The sequence below is a fragment of the Lethenteron reissneri genome, chromosome 23 (assembly GCF_015708825.2).
Source record: "Lethenteron reissneri isolate LAM-NWPU_2019-01 chromosome 23, ASM1570882v1, whole genome shotgun sequence".
NCBI lineage: Eukaryota > Metazoa > Chordata > Hyperoartia > Petromyzontiformes > Petromyzontidae > Lethenteron > Lethenteron reissneri.
The window spans coordinates 1,439,906-1,460,921 of NC_083801.1; the positions used below are offsets into that span (position 1 = coordinate 1,439,906).

General features: G+C 43.6%; 11 non-coding genes across 11 annotated transcripts; all 11 read left to right on the forward strand.

Annotated features, from left to right (window-relative positions):
- The first annotated feature begins 1,247 nt into the window (after positions 1 to 1,247).
- On the forward strand, positions 1,248 to 1,411 carry LOC133346279 (U1 spliceosomal RNA). Its single transcript, XR_009755544.1, has one exon. It is a non-coding gene; the product is annotated as a U1 spliceosomal RNA (small nuclear RNA).
- Positions 1,412 to 2,705: 1,294 nt separating this feature from the next.
- On the forward strand, positions 2,706 to 2,869 carry LOC133346241 (U1 spliceosomal RNA). Its single transcript, XR_009755509.1, has one exon. It is a non-coding gene; the product is annotated as a U1 spliceosomal RNA (small nuclear RNA).
- Positions 2,870 to 4,165: 1,296 nt separating this feature from the next.
- LOC133346242 (U1 spliceosomal RNA) lies at positions 4,166 to 4,329 on the forward strand. The gene has a single exon (XR_009755510.1). It is a non-coding gene; the product is annotated as a U1 spliceosomal RNA (small nuclear RNA).
- A 1,296-nt stretch (positions 4,330 to 5,625) lies between these two features.
- Positions 5,626 to 5,789, forward strand: LOC133346243 (U1 spliceosomal RNA). Its single transcript, XR_009755511.1, has one exon. It is a non-coding gene; the product is annotated as a U1 spliceosomal RNA (small nuclear RNA).
- A 1,294-nt stretch (positions 5,790 to 7,083) lies between these two features.
- LOC133346244 (U1 spliceosomal RNA) lies at positions 7,084 to 7,247 on the forward strand. The gene has a single exon (XR_009755512.1). It is a non-coding gene; the product is annotated as a U1 spliceosomal RNA (small nuclear RNA).
- Positions 7,248 to 8,563: 1,316 nt separating this feature from the next.
- Positions 8,564 to 8,727, forward strand: LOC133346245 (U1 spliceosomal RNA). Its single transcript, XR_009755513.1, has one exon. It is a non-coding gene; the product is annotated as a U1 spliceosomal RNA (small nuclear RNA).
- Positions 8,728 to 10,023: 1,296 nt separating this feature from the next.
- LOC133346246 (U1 spliceosomal RNA) lies at positions 10,024 to 10,187 on the forward strand. Its single transcript, XR_009755514.1, has one exon. It is a non-coding gene; the product is annotated as a U1 spliceosomal RNA (small nuclear RNA).
- A 1,298-nt stretch (positions 10,188 to 11,485) lies between these two features.
- On the forward strand, positions 11,486 to 11,649 carry LOC133346247 (U1 spliceosomal RNA). Its single transcript, XR_009755515.1, has one exon. It is a non-coding gene; the product is annotated as a U1 spliceosomal RNA (small nuclear RNA).
- Positions 11,650 to 14,338: 2,689 nt separating this feature from the next.
- LOC133346248 (U1 spliceosomal RNA) lies at positions 14,339 to 14,502 on the forward strand. The gene has a single exon (XR_009755516.1). It is a non-coding gene; the product is annotated as a U1 spliceosomal RNA (small nuclear RNA).
- A 2,737-nt stretch (positions 14,503 to 17,239) lies between these two features.
- On the forward strand, positions 17,240 to 17,403 carry LOC133346249 (U1 spliceosomal RNA). Its single transcript, XR_009755517.1, has one exon. It is a non-coding gene; the product is annotated as a U1 spliceosomal RNA (small nuclear RNA).
- A 3,033-nt stretch (positions 17,404 to 20,436) lies between these two features.
- On the forward strand, positions 20,437 to 20,600 carry LOC133346261 (U1 spliceosomal RNA). The gene has a single exon (XR_009755528.1). It is a non-coding gene; the product is annotated as a U1 spliceosomal RNA (small nuclear RNA).
- The last annotated feature ends 416 nt before the right edge of the window (positions 20,601 to 21,016 follow it).

The window sequence follows — 21,016 nt, forward strand, 5'->3', positions numbered from 1 at the left end:
ATTCCAAAAATTGCACGCAGGAGCGATAATGGCGAAATTCATTATTATTTTGACTGCAGTGAGCCAGAACAAACTGTTGCCATCGTTAAACTAGTTACTACTATACTGAGCCATGAATGTCTGTGTCCCACGTGTGACGTCACTCCACGTTGGCCAGCCCCCCTCATTAATGATTATGAACAGGTGACGTCCTACACATGGTGCCCTGTCATTAATAACCATAAGCGGGTGACGTCACTCCACATCGAACAGCCCCCCTCATTAATAATCATGAAGAGGTGACTTCCTCCAAATGGACACTCCACCATTAATAATAATTAGCGGGTGACGTCACTCCACATGGGGGCGCAAGGTGCCTCCTCCCCCCTCCTCAGCGTCAACTTACAACCCTCACTCCAAAGGCAGAACCCTCACGTCACGCGATCTCCGTAACGCTATTGAGACATAGAAGTAAAAGGACGTCATGATGACTAAGGCGTTATACGTGTCAAATGAAATAATTCTGTGTCACCGCGGCCTTACAAATTGCACACAAATTCATGCAATGAATATCACGTCGCGGTCTGCTTTTCACTTGCAAGATTCAGATTTACTCAAATACACCCGTCCTTGGACGGGCAAAGCGCTAGTTGGAAATGTTTGGCCTGCTTTCGTAAACGTATTTATTTTTTACAAAATGCACATGTGGCAATATACTCATCAGTTGTGGAGTTAACATCAATAATGATTAAATGAAAGAACATGATAATTTATTTTCGCATGGGTCAAGGAGACTGTTTGATCATACTTCGCCACTTTAGCCAGGGACTGGTTCAAATATCAGATTATGATGCTAGATGTGGCCAGGATTCTCATCGCCCTAAAAAACTAACAGAACCAGAGGTGAAAACCTCTAATCTAATAACACCACTTGTGTCATGAGCTAACATTACCCAGAATAAGTTTTTTAGGGGCTTTGCTCAAAAACCTGACCATCAGTTAAGTGTTTAATAATTAAAAATGGTTAATTTCCTTTACAAATGAGCGTTTTTATCATATAGTTTTCATTTTTAACATTCATTTATTTCACTTTTATTTTTTATTACAGCCACGTAAAAGCTGGGCATAAAATTTTCGTGACTGCAGAAATTCACATTCTATGGTTCTTTACCGAAAGAACCATAGAATATGTAAAAGCCTTTGAAGGGCCCATAGAGTAAAGGTACAGAATTCTGGTTCGTATCGGGATAGTGGGAGCAACCCAACTCATACTTACCTGACAGGGGCGGCACCATGATCAGTTAGGTGGTCCTCCCAGGGCGAGGCTCATCCATTGCACTGCGGGTGGGTTGACCCCTGCGATTTCCCCAAATGCGGGAAACTCGACTGTGTAATTTGTGGTACTGGGGGACTGCGTTCGCGCTATCCCCCGATAATAATGAAAAAATATATATTTTAGGCGCATTAAAGTTTTATAACATTCCAAAAATTGCACGCAGGAGCGATAATGGCGAAAGTCATTATTTTTTTTACTGCAGTGAGCCAGAACAAACTGTCGCCATCGTTAAACTAGTTACTACTATAATGAGCCATGAATGTCTGTGTCCCACGTGTGACGTCACTCCACGTTGGCCAGCCCCCCTCATTAATGATTCATGAACAGGTGACGTCCTACACATGGTGCCCCGTCCATTAATAACCATAAGCGGGTGACGTCACTCCACATCGAACAGCCCCCCTCATTAATAATCATGAAGAGGTGACTTCCTCCAAATGGACACTCCACCATTAATAATAATTAGCGGGTGACGTCACTCCACATGGGGGCGCGAGGTGCCTCCTCCCCCCTCCTCAGCGTCAACTTACAACCCTCACTCTAAAGGCAGAACCCTCACGTCACGCGATCTCCGTAACGCTATTGAGACATAGAAGTAAAAGGACGTCATGATGACTAAGGCGTTATACGTGTTAAATGAAATAAGTCTGTGTCACCGCGGCCTTACAAATTGCACACAAATTCATGCAATGAATATCACGTCGCGGTCTGCTTTTCACTTGCAAGATTCAGATTTACTCAAATACACCCGTCCTTGGACGGGCAAAGCGCTAGTTGGAAATGTTTGGCCTGCTTTCGCAAGCATATTTATTTTTTAGAAAATGCACGTGGCAATACACTCATCAGTTGTGGAGTTAACATCAATAACGATTAAATGAAAGAACATGATAATTTATTTTCGCATGGGTCAAGGAGACTGTTTGATCATACTTCCCCACTTTGGCCAGGGACTGGTTCAAATATCAGTTTATGATGCTAGATGTGGCCAGGATTCTCATCGCCCGACAAAACTTACAGAACCAGAGGTGAAAACCTCTAATCTAGTAACGCCACTTGTGTCGTGAGCTAACATTACCCAGAATACGTTTTTTAGGGGCTTTGCCCAAAAACCTGACCGTCAGTTAAGTGTTTAATAATTAAAAAATGGTTAATTACCTTTACAAATGAGCGTTTTAATCATATAGTTTTCATTTTTAACATTCATTTATTTCACTTTAATTTTTTATTACAGCCACGTAAAAGCTGGGCTTAAAATTTTCGTGACTGCAGAAATTCACATTCTATGGTTCTTTACCGAAAGAACCATAGAATATGTAAAAGCCTTTGAAGGGCCCATAGAGTAAAGGTACAGGGTTGGGGATCGTATCGGGATAGTGGGAGCAACCAACTCATACTTACCTGACAGGGGCGGCACCATGATCAGTTAGGTGGTCCTCCCAGGGCGAGGCTCATCCATTGCACTGCGGGTGGGTTGACCCCTGCGATTTCCCCAAATGCGGGAAACTCGACTGTGTAATTTGTGGTACTGGGGGACTGCGTTCGCGCTATCCCCCGATAATAATGAAAAAATATATATTTTAGGCGCATTAAAGTTTTATAACATTCCAAAAATTGCACGCAGGAGCGATAATGGCGAAAGTCATTATTTTTTTTACTGCAGTGAGCCAGAACAAACTGTCGCCATCGTTAAACTAGTTACTACTATAATGAGCCATGAATGTCTGTGTGTCCCACGTGTGACGTCACTCCACGTTGGCCAGCCCCCCTCATTAATGATTATGAACAGGTGACGTCCTACACATGGTGCCCCGTCATTAATAACCATAAGCGGGTGACGTCACTCCACATCGACCAGCCCCCCTCATTAATAATCATGAAGAGGTGACTTCCTCCAAATGGACACTCCACCATTAATAATATTTGGCGGGTGACGTCACTCCACATGGGGGCGCGAGGTGCCTCCTCCCCCCTCCTCAGCGTCAACTTACAACCCTCACTCCAAAGGCAGAACCCTCACGTCACGCGATCTCCGTAACGCTATTGAGACATAGAAGTAAAAGGACGTCATGATGACTAAGGCGTTATACGTGTTAAATGAAATAAGTCTGTGTCACCGCGGCCTTACAAATTGCACACAAATTCATGCAATGAATATCACGTCGCGGTCTGCTTTTCACTTGCAAGATTCAGATTTACTCAAATACACCCGTCCTTGGACGGGCAAAGCGCTAGTTGGAAATGTTTGGCCTGCTTTCGCAAACATATTTATTTTTTACAAAATGCACATGTGGCAATATACTCATCAGTTGTGGAGTTAACATCAATAATGATTAAATGAAAGAACATGATAATTTATTTTCGCATGGGTCAAGGAGACTGTTTGATCATACTTCGCCACTTTGCCAGGGACTGGTTCAAATATCAGATTATGATGCTAGATGTGGCCAGGATTCTCATCGCCCTACAAAACTACAGAACCAGAGGTGAAAACCTCTAATCTAATAACACCACTTGTGTCAGTGAGCTAACATTACCCAGAATAAGTTTTTTAGGGGCTTTGCTCAAAAACCTGACCATCAGTTAAGTGTTTAATAATTTAAAAATGGTTAATTTCCTTTACAAATGAGCGTTTTAATCATATAGTTTTCATTTTTAACATTCATTTATTTCACTTTTATTTTTTATTACAGCCACGTAAAAGCTGGGCATAAAATTTTCGTGACTGCAGAAATTCACATTCTATGGTTCTTTACCGAAAGAACCATAGAATATGTAAAAGCCTTTGAAGGGCCCATAGAGTAAAGGTACAGAATTCTGGTTCGTATCGGGATAGTGGGAGCAACCCAACTCATACTTACCTGACAGGGGCGGCACCATGATCAGTTAGGTGGTCCTCCCAGGGCGAGGCTCATCCATTGCACTGCGGGTGGGTTGACCCCTGCGATTTCCCCAAATGCGGGAAACTCGACTGTGTAATTTGTGGTACTGGGGGACTGCGTTCGCGCTATCCCCCGATAATAATGAAAAAATATATATTTTAGTCGCATTAAAGTTTTATAACATTCCAAAAATTGCACGCAGGAGCGATAATGGCGAAAGTCATTATTTTTTTGACTGCAGTGAGCCAGAACAAACTGTTGCCATCGTTAAACTAGTTACTACTATAATGAGCCATAAATGTCTGTGTCCCACGTGTGACGTCACTCCACGTTGGCCAGCCCCCCTCATCAATAATCATGAAGAGGTGACTTCCTCCAAATGGACACTCCACCATTAATAATAATTAGCGGGTGACGTCACTCCACATCGAACAGCCCCCCTCATTAATAATCATGAAGAGGTGACTTCCTCCAAATGGACACTCCACCATTAATAATAATTAGCGGGTGACGTCACTCCACATGGGGGCGCGAGGTGCCTCCTCCCCCCTTCTCAGCGTCAATTTACAACCCTCACTCCAAAGGCAGAACCCTCACGTCACGCGATCTCCGTAACGCTATTGAGACATAGAAGTAAAAGGACGTCATGATGACTAAGGCGTTATACGTGTCAAATGAAATAAGTCTGTGTCACCGCGGCCTTACAAATTGCACACAAATTCATGCAATGAATATCACGTCGCGGTCTGCTTTTCACTTGCAAGATTCAGATTTACTCAAATACACCCGTCCTTGGACGGGCAAAGCGCTAGTTGGAAATGTTTGGCCTGCTTTCGTAAACGTATTTATTTTTTACAAAATGCACATGTGGCAATATACTCATCAGTTGTGGAGTTAACATCAATAATGATTAAATGAAAGAACATGATAATTTATTTTCGCATGGGTCAAGGAGACTGTTTGATCATACTTCGCCACTTTGCCCAGGGACTGGTTCAAATATCAGATTATGATGCTAGATGTGGCCAGGATTCTCATCGCCCTAAAAAACTAACAGAACCAGAGGTGAAAACCTCTAATCTAATAACACCACTTGTGTCATGAGCTAACATTACCCAGAATAAGTTTTTTAGGGGCTTTGCTCAAAAACCTGACCATCAGTTAAGTGTTTAATAATTTAAAAATGGTTAATTTCCTTTACAAATGAGCGTTTTTATCATATAGTTTTCATTTTTAACATTCATTTATTTCACTTTTATTTTTTATTACAGCCACGTAAAAGCTGGGCATAAAATTTTCGTGACTGCAGAAATTCACATTCTATGGTTCTTTACCGAAAGAACCATAGAATATGTAAAAGCCTTTGAAGGGCCCATAGAGTAAAGGTACAGAATTCTGGTTCGTATCGGGATAGTGGGAGCAACCCAACTCATACTTACCTGACAGGGGCGGCACCATGATCAGTTAGGTGGTCCTCCCAGGGCGAGGCTCATCCATTGCACTGCGGGTGGGTTGACCCCTGCGATTTCCCCAAATGCGGGAAACTCGACTGTGTAATTTGTGGTACTGGGGGACTGCGTTCGCGCTATCCCCCGATAATAATGAAAAAATATATATTTTAGGCGCATTAAAGTTTTATAACATTCCAAAAATTGCACGCAGGAGCGATAATGGCGAAAGTCATTATTTTTTTTACTGCAGTGAGCCAGAACAAACTGTCGCCATCGTTAAACTAGTTACTACTATAATGAGCCATGAATGTCTGTGTCCCACGTGTGACGTCACTCCACGTTGGCCAGCCCCCCTCATTAATGATTATGAACAGGTGACGTCCTACACATGGTGCCCCGTCATTAATAACCATAAGCGGGTGACGTCACTCCACATCGAACAGCCCCCCTCATTAATAATCATGAAGAGGTGACTTCCTCCAAATGGACACTCCACCATTAATAATAATTAGCGGGTGACGTCACTCCACATGGGGGCGCGAGGTGCCTCCTCCCCCCTCCTCAGCGTCAACTTACAACCCTCACTCTAAAGGCAGAACCCTCACGTCACGCGATCTCCGTAACGCTATTGAGACATAGAAGTAAAAGGACGTCATGATGACTAAGGCGTTATACGTGTTAAATGAAATAAGTCTGTGTCACCGCGGCCTTACAAATTGCACACAAATTCATGCAATGAATATCACGTCGCGGTCTGCTTTTCACTTGCAAGATTCAGATTTACTCAAATACACCCGTCCTTGGACGGGCAAAGCGCTAGTTGGAAATGTTTGGCCTGCTTTCGCAAGCATATTTATTTTTTAGAAAATGCACGTGGCAATACACTCATCAGTTGTGGAGTTAACATCAATAACGATTAAATGAAAGAACATGATAATTTATTTTCGCATGGGTCAAGGAGACTGTTTGATCATACTTCCCCACTTTGGCCAGGGACTGGTTCAAATATCAGATTATGATGCTAGATGTGGCCAGGATTCTCATCGCCCGACAAAACTTACAGAACCAGAGGTGAAAACCTCTAATCTAGTAACGCCACTTGTGTCGTGAGCTAACATTACCCAGAATACGTTTTTTAGGGGCTTTGCCCAAAAACCTGACCGTCAGTTAAGTGTTTAATAATTAAAAAATGGTTAATTTCCTTTACAAATGAGCGTTTTAATCATATAGTTTTCATTTTTAACATTCATTTATTTCACTTTTATTTTTTATTACAGCCACGTAAAAGCTGGGCTTAAAATTATCGTGACTGCAGAAATTCACATTCTAAGGTTCTTTACCGAAAGAACCATAGAATATGTAAAAGCCTTTGAAGGGCCCATAGAGTAAAGGTACAGGAATTCTGGTTCGTATCGGGATAGTGGGAGCAACCCAACTCATACTTACCTGACAGGGGCGGCACCATGATCAGTTAGGTGGTCCTCCCAGGGCGAGGCTCATCCATTGCACTGCGGGTGGGTTGACCCCTGCGATTTCCCCAAATGCGGGAAACTCGACTGTGTAATTTGTGGTACTGGGGGACTGCGTTCGCGCTATCCCCCGATAATAATGAAAAGATATATATTTTAGTCGCATTAAAGTTTTATAACATTCCAAAAATTGCACGCAGGAGCGATAATGGCGAAAGTCATTATTTTTTTGACTGCAGTGAGCCAGAACAAACTGTCGCCATCGTTAAACTAGTTACTACTATAATGAGCCATGAATGTCTGTGTCCCACGTGTGATGTCACTCCACGTTCGTGTGACGTCACTCCACGTTGGCCAGCCCCCCTCATTAATGATTATGAACAGGTGACGTCCTACACATGGTGCCCCTGTCATTAATAACCATAAGCGGGTGACGTCACTCCACATCGAACAGCCCCCCTCATTAATAATCATGAAGAGGTGACTTCCTCCAAATGGACACTCCACCATTAATAATATTAGCGGGTGACGTCACTCCACATGGGGGCGCGAGGTGCCTCCTCCCCCCTCCTCAGCGTCAACTTACAACCCTTCACTCCAAAGGCAGAACCCTCACGTCACGCGATCTCCGTAACGCTATTGAGACATAGAAGTAAAAGGACGTCATGATGACTAAGGCGTTATACGTGTTAAATGAAATAAGTCTGTGTCACCGCGGCCTTACAAATTGCACACAAATTCATGCAATGAATATCACGTCGCGGTCTGCTTTTCACTTGCAAGATTCAGATTTACTCAAATACACCCGTCCTTGGACGGGCAAAGCGCTAGTTGGAAATGTTTGGCCTGCTTTCGTAAACGTATTTATTTTTTACAAAATGCACATGTGGCAATATACTCATCAGTTGTGGAGTTAACATCAATAATGATTAAATGAAAGAACATGATAATTTATTTTCGCATGGGTCAAGGAGACTGTTTGATCATACTTCGCCACTTTGCCCAGGGACTGGTTCAAATATCAGATTATGATGCTAGATGTGGCCAGGATTCTCATCGCCCTAAAAAACTAACAGAACCAGAGGTGAAAACCTCTAATCTAATAACACCACTTGTGTCATGAGCTAACATTACCCAGAATAAGTTTTTTAGGGGCTTTGCTCAAAAACCTGACCATCAGTTAAGTGTTTAATAATTAAAAATGGTTAATTTCCTTTACAAATGAGCGTTTTAATCATATAGTTTTCATTTTTAACATTCATTTATTTCACTTTTATTTTTTATTACAGCCACGTAAAAGCTGGGCATAAAATTTTCGTGACTGCAGAAATTCACATTCTATGGTTCTTTACCGAAAGAACCATAGAATATGTAAAAGCCTTTGAAGGGCCCATAGAGTAAAGGTACAGAATTCTGGTTCGTATCGGGATAGTGGGAGCAACCCAACTCATACTTACCTGACAGGGGCGGCACCATGATCAGTTAGGTGGTCCTCCCAGGGCGAGGCTCATCCATTGCACTGCGGGTGGGTTGACCCCTGCGATTTCCCCAAATGCGGGAAACTCGACTGTGTAATTTGTGGTACTGGGGGACTGCGTTCGCGCTATCCCCCGATAATAATGAAAAAATATATATTTTAGGCGCATTAAAGTTTTATAACATTCCAAAAATTGCACGCAGGAGCGATAATGGCGAAAGTCATTATTTTTTTTACTGCAGTGAGCCAGAACAAACTGTCGCCATCGTTAAACTAGTTACTACTATAATGAGCCATAAATGTCTGTGTCCCACGTGTGACGTCACTCCACGTTGGCCAGCCCCCCTCATCAATAATCATGAAGAGGTGACTTCCTCCAAATGGACACTCCACCATTAATAATAATTAGCGGGTGACGTCACTCCACATCGAACAGCCCCCCTCATTAATAATCATGAAGAGGTGACTTCCTCCAAATGGACACTCCACCATTAATAATAATTAGCGGGTGACGTCACTCCACATGGGGGCGCGAGGTGCCTCCTCCCCCCTTCTCAGCGTCAATTTACAACCCTCACTCCAAAGGCAGAACCCTCACGTCACGCGATCTCCGTAACGCTATTGAGACATAGAAGTAAAAGGACGTCATGATGACTAAGGCGTTATACGTGTCAAATGAAATAAGTCTGTGTCACCGCGGCCTTACAAATTGCACACAAATTCATGCAATGAATATCACGTCGCGGTCTGCTTTTCACTTGCAAGATTCAGATTTACTCAAATACACCCGTCCTTGGACGGGCAAAGCGCTAGTTGGAAATGTTTGGCCTGCTTTCGCAAACATATTTATTTTTTACAAAATGCACATGTGGCAATACACTCATCAGTTGTGGAGTTAACATCAATAATGATTAAATGAGAGAACATGAGAATTTATTTTCGCATGGGTCAAGGAGACTGTTTGATCATACTTCGCCACTTTGCCCAGGGACTGGTTCAAATATCAGATTATGATGCTAGATGTGGCCAGGATTCTCATCGCCCGACAAAACTTACAGAACCAGAGGTGAAAACCTCTAATCTAGTAACGCCACTTGTGTCGTGAGCTAACATTACCCAGAATACGTTTTTTAGGGGCTTTGCCCAAAAACCTGACCGTCAGTTAAGTGTTTAATAATTAAAAAATGGTTAATTTCCTTTACAAATGAGCGTTTTAATCATATAGTTTTCATTTTTAACATTCATTTATTTCACTTTTATTTTTTATTACAGCCACGTAAAAGATGGGCTTAAAATTATCGTGACTGCAAAAATTCACATTCTAAGGTTCTTTACCGAAAGAACCATAGAATATTTAAAAGCCTTTGAAGGGCCCATAGAGTAAAGGTACAGGGTTCTGGTTCGTATCGGGATAGTGGGAGCAACCCAACTCATACTTACCTGACAGGGGCGGCACCATGATCAGTTAGGTGGTCCTCCCAGGGCGAGGCTCATCCATTGCACTGCGGGTGGGTTGACCCCTGCGATTTCCCCAAATGCGGGAAACTCGACTGTGTAATTTGTGGTACTGGGGGACTGCGTTCGCGCTATCCCCCGATAATAATGAAAAAATATATATTTTAGGCGCATTAAAGTTTTATAACATTCCAAAAATTGCACGCAGGAGCGATAATGGCGAAAGTCATTATTTTTTTGACTGCAGTGAGCCAGAACAAACTGTCGCCATCGTTAAACTAGTTACTACTATAATGAGCCATGAATGTCTGTGTGTCCCACGTGTGACGTCACTCCACGTTGGCCAGCCCCCCTCATTAATAATCATGAAGAGGTGACTTCCTCCAAATGGACACTCCACCATTAATAATAATTAGCGGGTGACGTCACTCCACATCGAACAGCCCCCCTCATTAATAATCATGAAGAGGTGACTTCCTCCAAATGGACACTCCACCATTAATAATAATTAGCGGGTGACGTCACTCCACATGGGGGAGCGAGGTGCCTCCTCCCCCCTCCTCAGCGTCAACTTACCACCCTCACTCTAAAGGCAGAACCCTCACGTCACGCGATCTCCGTAACGCTATTGAGACATAGAAGTAAAAGGACGTCATGATGACTAAGGCGTTATACGTGTTAAATGAAATAAGTCTGTGTCACCGCGGCCTTACAAATTGCACACAAATTCATGCAATGAATATCACGTCGCGGTCTGCTTTTCACTTGCAAGATTCAGATTTACTCAAATACACCCGTCCTTGGACGGGCAAAGCGCTAGTTGGAAATGTTTGGCCTGCTTTCGCAAACATATTTATTTTTTACAAAATGCACATGTGGCAATACACTCATCAGTTGTGGAGTTAACATCAATAATGATTAAATGAGAGAACATGAGAATTTATTTTCGCATGGGTCAAGGAGACTGTTTGATCATACTTCGCCACTTTGGCCAGGGACTGGTTCAAATATCAGATTATGATGCTAGATGTGGCCAGGATTCTCATCGCCCGACAAAACTTACAGAACCAGAGGTGAAAACCTCTAATCTAGTAACGCCACTTGTGTCGTGAGCTAACATTACCCAGAATACGTTTTTTAGGGGCTTTGCCCAAAAACCTGACCGTCAGTTAAGTGTTTAATAATTAAAAAATGGTTAATTTCCTTTACAAATGAGCGTTTTAATCATATAGTTTTCATTTTTAACATTCATTTATTTCACTTTTATTTTTTATTACAGCCACGTAAAAGATGGGCTTAAAATTATCGTGACTGCAAAAATTCACATTCTAAGGTTCTTTACCGAAAGAACCATAGAATATTTAAAAGCCTTTGAAGGGCCCATAGAGTAAAGGTACAGGGTTCTGGTTCGTATCGGGATAGTGGGAGCAACCCAACTCATACTTACCTGACAGGGGCGGCACCATGATCAGTTAGGTGGTCCTCCCAGGGCGAGGCTCATCCATTGCACTGCGGGTGGGTTGACCCCTGCGATTTCCCCAAATGCGGGAAACTCGACTGTGTAATTTGTGGTACTGGGGGACTGCGTTCGCGCTATCCCCCGATAATAATGAAAAAATATATATTTTAGTCGCATTAAAGTTTTATAACATTCCAAAAATTGCGTGCAGGAGCGATAATGGTTAAAGTCATTATTTTTAAATCCTTTATATTAAGTTCGCGTGCTTGCTTGCTTGCTTGCGTGCTTGCGTGCTTGCTTGCTTGCTTAGGACCGTGCAAATATTTCGGTAGTTTTTTAACCCACTTCCCGTGATCCAATCGAGCTGACATTTTCCACACAGACTCGTTGTGCCAGACAATTATTGTTCGTGAAAAAAAATCCCAAAATTTTACACTTTTTAGGAAAAAAAAATTCTTTTACATATATTCAAATAGAACGCATTCATGGCTTTGGCTGAACGTCAGAGTGTAAGAGCCCAGAGCGTAACCCCTCCACAGGCCGTGGCGGAGTAGCGCAGTTGGTAGCGCCCTCGCTTCCCATGCCAAAGGTCGCGGGATCGATCCCTGCGTCCTCCACAGGCGAATATATTTTTAAATCCTTTATATTAAGTTCGCTTGCTTGCTTAGGACCGTGCAAATCTTTCGCTCGTTTTTTAACCCACTTCCCGTGATCCAATCGAGCTGACATTTTCCACACAGACTCGCTGTGTGTGACAATTAATTTTCGTGAAAAAAATCCAAAATTTTACACTGTTTAGGGAAAACAAATTAAATATTTAATTACCAATTGCTTAATGGTGGCAGACAATCATCTGACGCATAGGTGGCAGCCATCTCAAGCCAGAGGACGAGAGGACTCTAGCTACCACGCATATAAAGGATTTATAGTGAAAAACTTCGTTTTTACGGGTTTACTTGTTTTGACTGCAGTGAGCCAGAACAAACTGTTGCCATCGTTAAACTAGTTACTACTGTAGTAGAGTTACCCACTCGATATTCACAAACTGGGAGAGCTAATCGTTGACAAGGTTTTCCCGCTCAAACTCACGGTCAGGGTCTCACAAGTTGTGAGAGCTGACCGTAAGCAAGGTTTTCCCGCGCGACCTAACGGTCAGGGTCAGATAGGGTGAATTGGGATCGAAAAGCAGATTGGGAACGACCAATCACAGGGTTCCACAAGGTGGCCGGGGATTGGACAACCCGGCCAAGAACAAGTATAAAGCCAGAGCGCTCAGAGCTCTCGGGGAGTTCGACGACACGAAGACCCAAGACGGCGGAAGAAGCATAGGACCCTGGACCAAGCCCTCCAGCCCTTATAAGGGCTAGGGTTCAGAGTAACCAGTGGTCAGGGAGACATCTCCCTAGGTCCAGTCAGAGGACACTGAAGGAGCGGGGTATGAGTAGCCTGTAGGCTTGTACGTTCGGAGTGTAACGGGTGAGGGGACCGTATACCCCTCAGTGCATAGGGACTGTATTCACAAATAAAAGTGTGTGCTACTAAAAGACGTCGAAGAGTCCGTCTGTACAACACTACATTGGCGTCAGAAGATGGAAACAAGACGAACGAACCGCACGCGAAGTCCTGATGCAAGCTCCGACTCACCCGTGGGTGCTGCGGGCGGCTCTGTACAACACTACACTACTATAATGAGCCATGAATGTCTGTGTGTCCCTCGTGTGACGTCACTCCACGTTGGCCAGCCCCCCTCATTAATGATTATGAACAGGTGACGTCCTACACATGGTGCCCCGTCATTAAAAACCATAAGCGGGTGACGTCACTCCACATCGAACAGCCCCCCTCATTAATAATCATGAAGAGGTGACTTCCTCCAAATGGACACTCCACCATTAATAATTTTTGGCGGGTGACGTCACTCCACATGGGGGCGCGAGGTGCCTCCTCCCCCCTCCTCAGCGTCAACTTACAACCCTCACTCTAAAGGCAGAACCCTCACGTCACGCGATCTCCGTAACGCTATTGAGACATAGAAGTAAAAGGACGTCATGATGACTAAGGCGTTATACGTGTTAAATGAAATAAGTCTGTGTCACCGCGGCCTTACAAATTGCACACAAATTCATGCAATGAATATCACGTCGCGGTCTGATTTTCACTTGCAAGATTCAGATTTACTCAAATACACCCGTCCTTGGACGGGCAAAGCGCTAGTTGGAAATGTTTCGCCTGCTTTCGCAAACATATTTATTTTTTACAAAATGCACATGTGGCAATATACTCATCAATTGTGGAGTTAACATCAATAATGATTAAATGAAAGAACATGATAATTTATTTTCGCATGGGTCAAGGAGACTGTTTGATCATACTTCGCCACTTTGCCCAGGGACTGGTTCAAATATCAGATTATGATGCTAGATGTGGCCAGGATTCTCATCGCCCGACAAAAATTACAGAACCAGAGGTGAAAACCTCTAATCTAGTAACGCCACTTGTGTCGTGATCTAACATTACCCAGAATAAGTTTTTAGGGGCTTTGCCCAAAAACCTGACCGTCAGTTAAGTGTTTAATAGTTAAAAAAATTGTTAATTTCCTTTACAAATTAGCGTTTTAATCATATAGTTTTCATTTTTAACATTCATTTATTTCACTTTTATTTTTTATTACAGCCACGTAAAAGATGGGCTTAAAATTATCGTGATTGCAAAAATTCACATTCTAAGGTTCTTTACCGAAAGAACCATAGAATATTTAAAAGCCTTTGAAGGGCCCATAGAGTAAAGGTACAGGGTTCTGGTTCGTATCGGGATAGTGGGAGCAACCCAACTCATACTTACCTGACAGGGGCGGCACCATGATCAGTTAGGTGGTCCTCCCAGGGCGAGGCTCATCCATTGCACTGCGGGTGGGTTGACCCCTGCGATTTCCCCAAATGCGGGAAACTCGACTGTGTAATTTGTGGTACTGGGGGACTGCGTTCGCGCTATCCCCCGATAATAATGAAAAAATATATATTTTAGTCGCATTAAAGTTTTATAACATTCCAAAAATTGCGTGCAGGAGCGATAATGGTTAAAGTCATTATTTTTAAATCCTTTATATTAAGTTCGCGTGCTTGCTTGCTTGCGTGCTTGCGTGCTTGCTTGCTTGCTTAGGACCGTGCAAATATTTCGGTCGTTTTTTAACCCACTTCCCGTGATCCAATCGAGCTGACATTTTCCACACAGACTCGTTGTGCCAGACAATTATTGTTCGTGAAAAAAAAATCCCAAAATTTTACACTTTTTAGGAAAAAAAAAATTCTTTTACATATATTCAAATAGAACGCATTCATGGCTTTGGCTGAACGTCAGAGTGTAAGAGCCCAGAGCGTAACCCCTCCACAGGCCGTGGCGGAGTAGCGCAGTTGGTAGCGCCCTCGCTTCCCATGCCAAAGGTCGCGGGATCGATCCCTGCGTCCTCCACAGGCGAATATATTTTTAAATCCTTTATATTAAGTTCGCTTGCTTGCTTAGGACCGTGCAAATCTTTCGCTCGTTTTTTAACCCACTTCCCGTGATCCAATCGAGCTGACATTTTCCACACAGACTCGCTGTGTGTGACAATTAATTTTCGTGAAAAAAATCCAAAATTTTACACTGTTTAGGGAAAACAAATTAAATATTTAATTACCAATTGCTTAATGGTGGCAGACAATCATCTGACGCATAGGTGGCAGCCATCTCAAGCCAGAGGACGAGAGGACTCTAGCTACCACGCATATAAAGGATTTATAGTGAAAAACTTCGTTTTTACGGGTTTACTTGTTTTGACTGCAGTGAGCCAGAACAAACTGTTGCCATCGTTAAACTAGTTACTACTGTAGTAGAGTTACCCACTCGATATTCACAAACTGGGAGAGCTAATCGTTGACAAGGTTTTCCCGCTCAAACTCACGGTCAGGGTCTCACAAGTTGTGAGAGCTGACCGTAAGCAAGGTTTTCCCGCGCGACCTAACGGTCAGGGTCAGATAGGGTGAATTGGGATCGAAAAGCAGATTGGGAACGACCAATCACAGGGTTCCACAAGGTGGCCGGGGATTGGACAACCCGGCCAAGAACAAGTATAAAGCCAGAGCGCTCAGAGCTCTCGGGGAGTTCGACGACACGAAGACCCAAGACGGCGGAAGAAGCATAGGACCCTGGACCAAGCCCTCCAGCCCTTATAAGGGCTAGGGTTCAGAGTAACCAGTGGTCAGGGAGACATCTCCCTAGGTCCAGTCAGAGGACACTGAAGGAGCGGGGTATGAGTAGCCTGTAGGCTTGTACGTTCGGAGTGTAACGGGTGAGGGGACCGTATACCCCTCAGTGCATAGGGACTGTATTCACAAATAAAAGTGTGTGCTACTAAAAGACGTCGAAGAGTCCGTCTGTACAACACTACATTGGCGTCAGAAGATGGAAACAAGACGAACGAACCGCACGCGAAGTCCTGATGCAAGCTCCGACTCACCCGTGGGTGCTGCGGGCGGCTCTGTACAACACTACACTACTATAATGAGCCATGAATGTCTGTGTGTCCCTCGTGTGACGTCACTCCACGTCGGCCAGCCCCCCTCATTAATGATCATGAACAGGTGACGTCCTCCACATGGTGCCCCGTCATTAATAACCATAAGCGGGTGACGTCACTCCACATCGAACAGCCCCCCTCATTAATAATCGTGAGGAATAATCATGAAGAGGTGACTTCCTCCAAATGGACACTCCACCACATGGGGGCGCGAGGTGCCTCCTCCCCCCTCCTCAGCGTCAACTTACAACCCTCACTCTAAAGGCAGAACCCTCACGTCACGCGATCTCCGTAACGCTATTGAGACATAGAAGTAAAAGGACGTCATGATGACTAAGGCGTTATACGTGTTAAATGAAATAAGTCTGTGTCACCGCGGCCTTACAAATTGCACACAAATGCATGCAATGAATATCACGTCGCGGTCTGCTTTTCACTTGCAAGATTCAGATTTACTCAAATACACCCGTCCTTGGACGGGCAAAGCGCTAGTTGGAAATGTTTGGCCTGCTTTCGCAAACATATTTATTTTTTACAAAATGCACATGTGGCAATATACTCATCAATTGTGGAGTTAACATCAATAATGATTAAATGAAAGAACATGATAATTTATTTTCGCATGGGTCAAGGAGACTGTTTGATCATACTTCGCCACTTTGCCCAGGGACTGGTTCAAATATCAGATTATGATGCTAGATGTGGCCAGGATTCTCATCGCCCGACAAAATTTACAGAACCAGAGGTGAAAACCTCTAATCTAGTAACGCCACTTGTGTCGTGAGCTAACATTACCCAGAATAAGTTTTTAAGGGCTTTGCCCAAAAACCTGACCGTCAGTTAAGTGTTTAATAGTTAAAAAATGGTTAATTTCATTTACAAATTAGCGTTTTAATCATATAGTTTTCATTTTTAACATTCATTTATTTCACTTTTATTTTTTATTACAGCCACGTAAAAGCTGGGCTTAAAATTTTCGTGACTGCAGAAATTCACATTCTTTGGTTTTATATTCTTAGGTGTTTTCGGTAAAGTCACGTAGGTAAAACATCAAAATTAATAAAAATAATAAAATAAAAATAAAGATCACGACGTTTGTATGTAAAAGCCTTTGAAGGGCCCATAGAGTAAAGGTACAGGGTTCTGGTTCGTATCGGGATAGTGGGAGCAACCCAACTCATACTTACCTGACAGGGGCGGCACCATGATCAGTTAGGTGGTCCTCCCAGGGCGAGGCTCATCCATTGCACTGCGGGTGGGTTGACCCCTGCGATTTCCCCAAATGCGGGAAACTCGACTGTGTAATTTGTGGTACTGGGGGACTGCGTTCGCGCTATCCCCCGATAATAATGAAAAAATATATATTTTAGTCGCATTAAAGTTTTATAACATGCCAAAAATTGCGCGCAGGAGCGATAATGGTTAAAGTCATTATTTTTAAATCCTTTATATTAAGTTCGCGTGCTTGCTTGCTTGCTTGCGTGCTTGCTTGCTTGCTTAGGACCGTGCAAATATTTCGGTCGTTTTTTAACCCACTTCCCGTGATCCAATCGAGCTGACATTTTCCACACAGACTCGTTGTGCCAGACAACTATTGTTCGTGAAAAAAAAATCCCAAAATTTTGCACTTTTTAGGCAAAAAAAAATGTATTTTACATATATTCAAATAGAACGCATTCATGGCTTTGGCTGAACGTCAGAGTGTAAGAGCCCAGAGCGTAACCCCTCCACAGGCCGTGGCGGAATAGCGCAGTTGGTAGCGCCCTCGCTTCCCATGCCAAAGGTCGCGGGATCGATCCCTGCGTCCTCCACAGGCGAATATATTTTTAAATCCTTTATATTAAGTTCGCTTGCTTGCTTAGGACCGTGGAAATCTTTCGCTCGTTTTTTAACCCACTTCCCGTGATCCAATCGAGCTGACATTTTCCACACAGACTCGCTGTGTGTGACAATTAATTTTCGTGAAAAAAAATCCAAAATTTTACACTGTTTAGGGAAAACAAATTAAATATTTAATTACCAATTGCTTAATGGTGGCAGACAATCATCTGACGCATAGGTGGCAGCCATCTCAAGCCAGAGGACTCTAGCCACCACGCATATAAAGGATTTATAGTGAAAAACTTCGTTTTTACGGGTTTACTTGTTTTGACTGCAGTGAGCCAGAACAAACTGTTGCCATCGTTAAACTAGTTACTACTGTAGTAGAGTTACCCACTCGATATTCACAAACTGGGAGAGCTAATCGTTGACAAGGTTTTCCCGCTCAAACTAACGGTCAGGGTCTCACAAGTTGTGAGAGCTGACCGTAAGCAAGGTTTTCCCGCGCGACCTAACGGTCAGGGTCAGATAGGGTGAATTGGGATCGAAAAGCAGATTGGGAACGACCAATCACAGGGTTCCACAAGGTGGCCGGGGATTGGACAACCCGGCCACGAACAAGTATAAAGCCAGAGCGCTCAGAGCTCTCGGGGAGTTCGACGACACGAAGACCCAAGACGGCGGAAGAAGCATAGGACCCTGGACCAAGCCCTCCAGCCCTTATAAGGGCTAGGGTTCAGAGTAACCAGTGGTCAGGGAGACATCTCCCTAGGTCCAGTCAGAGGACACTGAAGGAGCGGGGTATGAGTAGCCTGTAGGCTTGTACGTTGGAGTGTAACGGGTGAGGGGACCGTATACCCCTCAGTGCATAGGGACTGTATTCACAAATAAAAGTGTGTGCTACTAAAAGACGTCGAAGAGTCCGTCTGTACAACACTACATTGGCGTCAGAAGATGGAAACAAGACGAACGAACCGCACGCGAAGTCCTGATGCAAGCTCCGACTCACCCGTGGGTGCTGCGGGCGGCTCTGTACAACACTACACTACTATAATGAGCCATGAATGTCTGTGTGTCCCTCGTGTGACGTCACTCCACGTTGGCCAGCCCCCCTCATTAATGATTATGAACAGGTGACGTCCTACACATGGTGCCCCGTCATTAATAACCATAAGCGGGTGACGTCACTCCACATCGAACAGCCCCCCTCATTAATAATCATGAAGAGGTGACTTCCTCCAAATGGACACTCCACCATTAATAATATTTGGCGGGTGACGTCACTCCACATGGGGGCGCGAGGTGCCTCCTCCCCCCTCCTCAGCGTCAACTTACAACCCTCACTCCAAAGGCAGAACCCTCACGTCACGCGATCTCCGTAACGCTATTGAGACATAGAAGTAAAAGGACGTCATGATGACTAAGGCGTTATACGTGTTAAATGAAATAAGTCTGTGTCACCGCGGCCTTACAAATTGCACACAAATTCATGCAATGAATATCACGTCGCGGTCTGCTTTTCACTTGCAAGATTCAGATTTACTCAAATACAGCCGTCCTTGGACGGGCAAAGCGCTAGTTGGAAATGTTTGGCCTGCTTTCGCAAACATATTTATGTTTTACAAAATGCACATGTGGCAATACACTCATCAGTTGTGGAGTTAACATCAATAATGATTAAATGAAAGAACATGAGAATTTATTTTCGCATGGGTCAAGGAGACTGTTTGATCATACTTCGCCACTTTTGCCAGGGACTGGTTCAAATATCAGATTATGATGCTAGATGTGGCCAGGATTCTCATTGCCCGACAAAACTTACGGAACCAGAGGTGAAAACCTCTAATTTAGTAACACCACTTGTGTCATGAGTTAACATTATCCAGAATAATTTTTTAGGGGCTTTGCTCAAAAACCTGACCGTCAGTTAAGTGTTTAATAATTTTAAAAAGGGTTAATTTTCTACGCAAATTAGTGTTTTAATCATATAGTTTTCATTTTTAACATCCATTCATTTATTTAACTTTCATCTTTTTATTACAGCCACGAAAAAGCTGGGCTTAAAATGTTCGTGACTGCAGAAATTCACATTCGGTGAAGAACCATAGGATACCATTGGAACCTCAATTGCCAGTAAAAAATATGATAATTGTTTTTTTACCCTTTTATCTGGCAACAAAACTGACACCTTTGTGCGCCTTTTGGCGTCATCTGGTCCAATACCATGTGAGACTAGGCTGAGTGCGCCTTTTGGCGTCATCTGGTCCAACACCATGTGAGACGAGGCTCTAAGGAAAGCTGTCTCGGGTGTGGACCAATCAACTTCAAGGACAGTGCATACATTATCAGAGTTATGTTTTTTGTTTGCATTATGACTGCCGGTATTGTGGTCTATGCAAACATGACTCCTTGTATAAAATGTGTCAGTTTAGTTGCCAGATAAAAGGGTAAAAAAACAATGATCAACCATAAAATACGTAAAAGCCTTTGAAGGGCCCATAGAGTAAAGGTACAGGGTTGGGGTTCGTATAGGGATAGTGGGAGCAACCCAACTCATACTTACCTGACAGGGGTGGCACCATGATCAGTTAGGTGGTCCTCCCAGGGCGAGGCTCATCCATTGCACTGCGGGTGGGTTGACCCCTGCGATTTCCCCAAATGCGGGAAACTCGACTGTGTAATTTGTGGTACTGGGGGACTGCGTTCGCGCTATCCCCCGATAATAATGAAAACATATATCTTGTAGTCGCATTAAAGGTTTATAACATGCAAAAAATTGCTTGCAGGAGCGATAATGGTTAAGGTCATTATTTTTTGTGAATGCAGTTAGCCAGAACAAACCGTTGCCATCGGTAAACTAGTTACTACTATAATGAACCATGAATGTCTGTGTGTCCCTCGTGTGACGTCACTCCACATCGGCCAGCCCCCCTCATTAATAATCATGAACAGGTGACGTCCTCCACATGGTCCCCCGTCATTAATAACCATGAGCGTGTGACATCACTCTACATCGAACAGCACCCCTCATTAATAATAATGAAGAATAATCATGAAGAGGTGACTTCATCCAAATGGACACTCCACCATTAATAATAATTAGTGGGTGACGTCACTCCATATGCACGAATTAAT